This window comes from Gracilinanus agilis, chromosome 2, assembly GCF_016433145.1.
Source record: "Gracilinanus agilis isolate LMUSP501 chromosome 2, AgileGrace, whole genome shotgun sequence".
Classification (NCBI taxonomy): domain Eukaryota; kingdom Metazoa; phylum Chordata; class Mammalia; order Didelphimorphia; family Didelphidae; genus Gracilinanus; species Gracilinanus agilis.
This window is the reverse complement of record NC_058131.1, coordinates 645,479,440-645,486,028: the sequence shown is the minus strand read 5'-3', so window position 1 is coordinate 645,486,028 and position 6,589 is coordinate 645,479,440.

Below are 6,589 nucleotides of genomic sequence, written 5' to 3'. Positions count from 1 at the left end.
TGGTGGTTTGATAGGTATGGCACTAAATAGGTAAATTAATTTGGGTAGGATGGTCATTTTTATTGTTAGCTCATTCTACCCATGAGCAATTAATGTTTTTCCAATTGCTTGGATCTAGTTTTAATTGTGTGGAGAGTGTTTTGTAGTTGTGTTCATATAATTTCTGTGTTTGTCTTGGCAGACAGATACCTAAGTATTTTATATTGTCTAGGGTGATTTTAAATGGAATTTCTTTTTCTAATTCTTGTTGCTGAGATGTGTTGAAAATATATAGAAATACTGATGATTTATGTGGGTTTATTTTGTATCCTGCAACTTTGCTAAAGTTGTCGATTATTTCTACTAACTTTTTAGTTGATTCTCTAGGATTCTTTAAGTAGACCATCATATCGTCTGCCAACAATTATAGGTTGATCTCCTAGTTGCCTATTTTAATACCTTCAATTTATTTTTCTTCTCTAATTGCTACTGCTAGTGTTTCTAGATTTAGAACTAGAAGAAATCTCAGGGATCATCACATCCAGAAGTTCTTAACATTTTCTATGTCATGGACACTTTTAGAGGTCTGATAAAGCCTCTGAGTTTCACCTTTCTCACAATAATATTTTCAAATAATTGAAGGAAATGCTATATTTAAGGTATAAATTGGTAAAATAAAGTTGTAATTTTTAATTTTAATTTTACTTTTGAATATTTCCCCTAGTTATATATTTCATGATCTTTCCCTCTCCCCCAAGCCCTCCTAACTCCCCTTAGCCAATGCACAATTCTACTGGGTTTTACATGTATCACTGATCAAAGCCTAATTCCATATTATTGATAGTTGGGCTAGAGTTATCATTTAGTGTCTACATCCCCAATAATATCCCAATCAGCCCATGTGTTCAAGCAGTTGTTTTTCTTCTGTGTTTCTACTCCCACAATTCTTCCTCTGAATGTGGCTAGTTTTCTTTCTCACAAGTCCCTCAGCCTTGCTCTGGATTCTTGCAGTGCTGCTAGTAGAGAAGTCTGTTATGTTCTATTGTACCACAGTGTATCTGTCTCTGTGTACAATGTCCTCCTGGATCTGCTCTTTTCACTCTGCATCTATTCCTAGAGGTCATTCCAGTTCACATGGAATTCCTCCAGTGCTTTATTCCTTTGAGCACAATAGTATTCCATCACCAACAGATATCACAATTTGTTCAGCCATTCCCCAATCAAAGGACATTCTCTCATTTTCCAATTTTTTGCCACCACAAATATCTCATCAATAAATATTTTCGTACAAGTCTTTTTCTCTTTGGGGTATAATCCAAGCAGTGCTATGGCTGGATCAAAAGGCAGACAGTCTTTTAAAACCCTTTGAGCATAGTTCCAAATTGCCATCCAGAATGGTTGGATCAGTACACAACTCCGCCAGCAATGCATTAATGTCCCAACTTTACCACATCCCCTCCAACATTCATTACTCTCCCCTTCTTTCATTTTAGCCAATCTGCTAGGTGTGAGGTGATACCTCAGAGTTGTTTTGATTTGTATTTCTCTAATTATTAAAAATTTAGAACACTTTCTCATGTGCTTATTGATAGTTTTGATTTCTTTATCTGAGAATCAGCTATTCATGTCCTTTGCCCATTTATTGATGGGGAGGTGGCTTGATTTTTTTTTGTACAATTGATTTAGCTCCTTGTATATTTGAGTAATTAGACCTTTATCTGAGTTTTTTGTTATAAAGATTTTTTCCCCAATTTGTTGTTTCCCTTCTAATTTTGGTAGTATTGGTTTTGTCTGTACAAAAACTTTTTAGTTTAATGTAATCAAAAGTTTTTATTTTACATTTTGTGATTTTTTTCTAACTCTTGCTTGGTTTTAAAATCGTTCCCTTCCCATAGATCTGGCAAGATTCTGTGCTCACCCAATTTACCCATAGTTTCCTTCTTTATATTCAAGTCATTCACCCATTCTGAGTTTATCTTGGTATAGGGTGTGAGATATTGATATAGAGCCAATCTCTCCCATATTATTTTCCAATTTTCCTAGAAGTTTTTGTCAAATAGTGGATTTTTGTCTAAAAAGCTGGGTTCTTTGGGTTTATCAAAAACTGTCTTGCTGAGATCACTTACTCCTAGTATATTCCACTGATCCTCCATTCTTTCTCTTAGCCAGTACCATATTGTTTTGATGTCTACTGTTTTATAGTACAGTTTAAGATCTGGTACTGCTAGGCCACCTTTCTTCATATTTTTTTTTCATTATTTCCCTTGATATTCTTGGTCTTTTGTTCTTCCAAATGAACTTTGTTATAGTTTTTTTCTAATTCAGTAAAAAAGTTTTTTGGTAGTTTGATAGGTATAGAACTAAATAGCTAAATTAATTTGGGTAGGATCGTCATTTTTCTTATGTTAGCTCATCCTACCCATCGGCACTCAATATTTTTTCTAATTGTTTAAATTTAGTTTTAATTGTGTGGAAAGGGTTTCATAGTTGTGTTTGTATAATTCCTGTGTTTGTCTTGACAGATAGATTCCTAAGTACTTATATTGTCTAGGGTGATTTTAAATGGAATTTCTCTTTCTAACTCTTCCTTCTGTGATGTGTTGGAGATATATAGAAATGCTGATGATTTATGTGCATTTGTTTTGTATCATGCAACTTTGCTAACGTTGTTGATTACTTCTACTAGCTTTTTAGTTGATTCTCTAGGATTTTTTAAGTAGACCATCATATCAACTGCAAAGAGTGATAGTTGGATCTCCTCATTGCCTATTTTAATATCTTCAATTTCTTTTTCTTCTCTAATTGCTACTGCTAGTGTTTCCAGTACAATGTTAAATACTAGAGATGACAATGGGCATCCTTGTTTCACTCCTGGTCTTACAGGGAATGCTTCTAATTTATCTCCATTGCAGATGATGTTTGTTGATAGTTTTAGATATATACTATTTATTATTTTTAGGAAAGACCCTTCTATTGCTAAACATTCTAGTATTTTCAGTAGAAATGGATGTTGTATTTTGTCAAAGGCTTTTTCAGCATCTATTTAGATAATCGTGTGGTTTTTGTTGGTTTGCTTCTTGATATGGTCAATTATGTGGATGGTTTTCCTAATGTTGAACCATCCTTGCATTCCTGGTATATAAATCCCACCTGATCATAATGAATAACTTTTGTGACCACTTGCTGGAATCTTTTTGCTAGTATTCTGTTTAAGTTTTTTGCATTTATGTTCTTTAGGGAGATTGGTCTGTAGTTTTCTTTCTCTGTTTTTGATCTACCTGGCTTTGGGATCAGTACTATATTTGTGTCATAGAAGGAGTTTGTTATAACTCCTTCTTTGCTTATTATGTCAAATAGTTTGTAGTATTCTATTTCTTCTGCTGTTAATCTAGGCAATTTATATTTGTGTAAATATTCATCCATATCACCTAGGTTGCTATATGTATTGCCATATAATTGGGGAAAATAGTTTTTAATGATTGTCTCGATTTCCTCTTCATTAGAGGTGAGGTCTCCCTTTTCATCTTTGATACTGGTGATTTGGTTTTCTTCTTTCCTTTTTTAAATTAGATTGACCAGTACTTTGCCAATTTTATTTATTTTTCAAAGTACCAGCTTCTAGTCTTATTTATTAATTCAATAGTTCTTTTACTTTCAATTTTATTGATTTCTCCTTTGATTTTTATAATCTCTAATTTAGTTTTTAGCTGGGGATTTTTAATTTGTTCCCTTTCTAGTTTTTTGATTTGCATGCTGTGTTCATTGATCTTTGCCCTCTCTAATTTGTTATTTTATGCACTCAATGATATAAATTTCTCCATGAGTACTGCTTTAGCTACATCCCACAAATTTTGGTAGGATGTCTCATCATTGTCATTCTCTTCAATGAAATTATTAATTGTTTCTATGATTTCTTCTTTAACTATCTGATTTTGGAGAATCATGTTATTTAATTTCCAATTAGTTTTTGGTTTTGCCTCTCCATTTGCCCTCACTGATTATTATTTTTATTGCATTATGATATGAAAAGGTCACATTTATTATTTCTGCTCTTTTGCATTTGTTTGCCATGTTTCTATGCCCTAGTACATGGTTATTCTTTGTGAATATACCATGTGCAGCTGAAAAGAATATGTATTCCTTTTTGTCCCTATTTATTTTTCTCCACATATCTATTAACTCTAGTTTTTCTAGGATTTCATTCACCTCTCTTATCTCTTTCATATTTATTTTTTTATTTGATTTATCTAGGTCTGATAGAGGAATATTTAGATCTCCCACTAGTATAATTTTTTTTACAGGCATCTAATACATTTATTTTTTAAAAACATTTATTAATATTCATTTTTAACATAGTTACATGATTCATGCTCCTACTTTCCCCTTCAACCCCCTCACCCTCCTCCCCATAGCCGATGCACATTCCCACTGGTTTTATCCTGTGTCATTGATCAAAACCTATTTCCAAAACTGACTAGTATAGTTTAACTATCTATTACCTCCGTGAGCTCTGCCAGTTTCTCCTTTAGAAATTTGGATGCTATACCATTTGTTGTGTACATGTTAAATACTGTTATTTCCTCATTATCTATACTGCCTTTTATCAGGATGTAATTACCTTCCCCATCTCTTTTAATCAGATCTATTTTTACTTTGGCTTCATCAGAAATCATGATTGCCACTCCTGCCTTCTTTTTCTTCGTTGAAGCCCAAAAGATCTTACTGTAGCCATTGACCTTAATCCTGTGTATGTTCACCTGCCCCATGTGTGTTTCTTGTAGACAACATATGGTAAGATTTTGTTTTCTAATCCACTTGGCTATTTGCTTCTGTTTTATGAGCAAGTTCATCCCATTCACATTCAGGGTTATAATTTTCAGTTATGTATTCCCTAATATTTTAGTATCCTCTCCTAGTTCTACCCCTTCTTCTTATGCTATTTTCTTTTAAACCAGTGGTTTGTTTTAAATCAGTCCCCCCCGTCCCCTCCCTTGGTTTACTACTCTTTACACCCCCTCCCTTCCCCTGTTATTATTTTTAAGGCCTAATGAATTCCCTCCCCCCTCTCTTACCCTTCCTTTAAGAACTCCCCACCCCATTACTCCCCTTGGTTTATCCCTTCTGACTTTATCTGTAGGGTTAGATAGAATTTGATATCCCAATGGATCTAGCTACTCTTCCCTCTCAGGATTAATTCCGGTGAGAGTAAGGTTTAAGTATTTCCTATTAATGCTCTCTTCCTCTCCTTCTTATAATAGTACTCATCCCCTCCCTTTCCTATGCCCTCTTTGTGTGGTATAGATTATCCTATTTTTCTTATTCTTTCAAGTTACATTTTGTGCCATCTTCTATTCCCCCTACACACTCCCCCCTTATCATCTTAGACCATTTAGTACTTCAACCTCTCCTTATTATTAATTCTTCTAATTACTATAATAGTGAGTATAATTTTTTTAGAATTACACATAATATTTCCCCATATAGGAATACAAATAATTTGATCTTATTGAAGCCCTTGAAGAAGGAAATTTAAAAATAAGAGTTTTCTTTCTTTCCCCTCTCTTTCTTATTTAACTTTTCATGTTTCTCTTGGTTTTTGTGGTTGGATATCATATCAAACTTTCCATTTAGTCCTGGTCTTTTCTGTGCAAATATGTGGAAATTTTCTATCTTGTTGAATGTCTATACTTTCCCCAGGAAGTATATAGTCAGTTTTGATGGGTAGGTGATCCTTGGTTGTAGACCCAATTCTCTTGCCTTTCTGAATATAATGTTCCAAGGCTTGGGGTCTAGAAGTGAGGAGGCTGCCAGATCCTATGTAATCCTGATTGGTGTTCCTAGATATCTGAATTGTCTCTTTCTGACTTTTTGTAATATTTTCTCCTTAACTTGGAAGCTTTTGAATTTGGCTATTACATTCCTGGGGGTTTTCTTCTGAGGATTTACTGTAAAGGATGATCTATGGATCCTTTCAATGTCTATTTTGTCCTCTTGTTTGAGGACATTGGGGCAGTTTTTTTTTATAATATCTTGTAGTATGATGTCTAGATTTCTATTTGTCTCTGATTTTTCTCCAAGACCAATAATTCTCAAGTTGTCTCTTCTAGATCTGTTTTCTTGATCTATTATAATCTTCTCATTAAGATATTTCATGTTTCCTTCTATTTTGTCAGTCTTTTGACTTTGCTTTATTAATTCTTGCTGTCCTGTGAGATCATTGGCTTCTACTTGCCCAATTCTAGCCTTTAAAGACTGGTTTTCAGCTATAATCTTTTGGTTTTCCTTTTCAATCTGGTCTATCTGGCTCTTCAAGGCTTCTCGCTGGTCATTTCTTGTCTTCAATTTGCTTATCAATTCATTTGATTTCTGAGCCTCACTTTCCAATTGCAAAATTCTGCCTTTTAAACTGTTATTTTCTTGCCAGATCTCTTCCATCTTTCTCATGATCTCAGATTTGAACCCTTCAAGATCTTGTGACCCATTTTCATTTTGGTGGGGAAGGTTTGGATGTCTTTAATTGTTTGTCCTCTTGTATTTTCTGGGTTTTTTTCTGTGCAGAAGTTATCAAGTGTTAGAGTTTTTTTCTTGGTCTTCTTGTTTATTTCTTGGG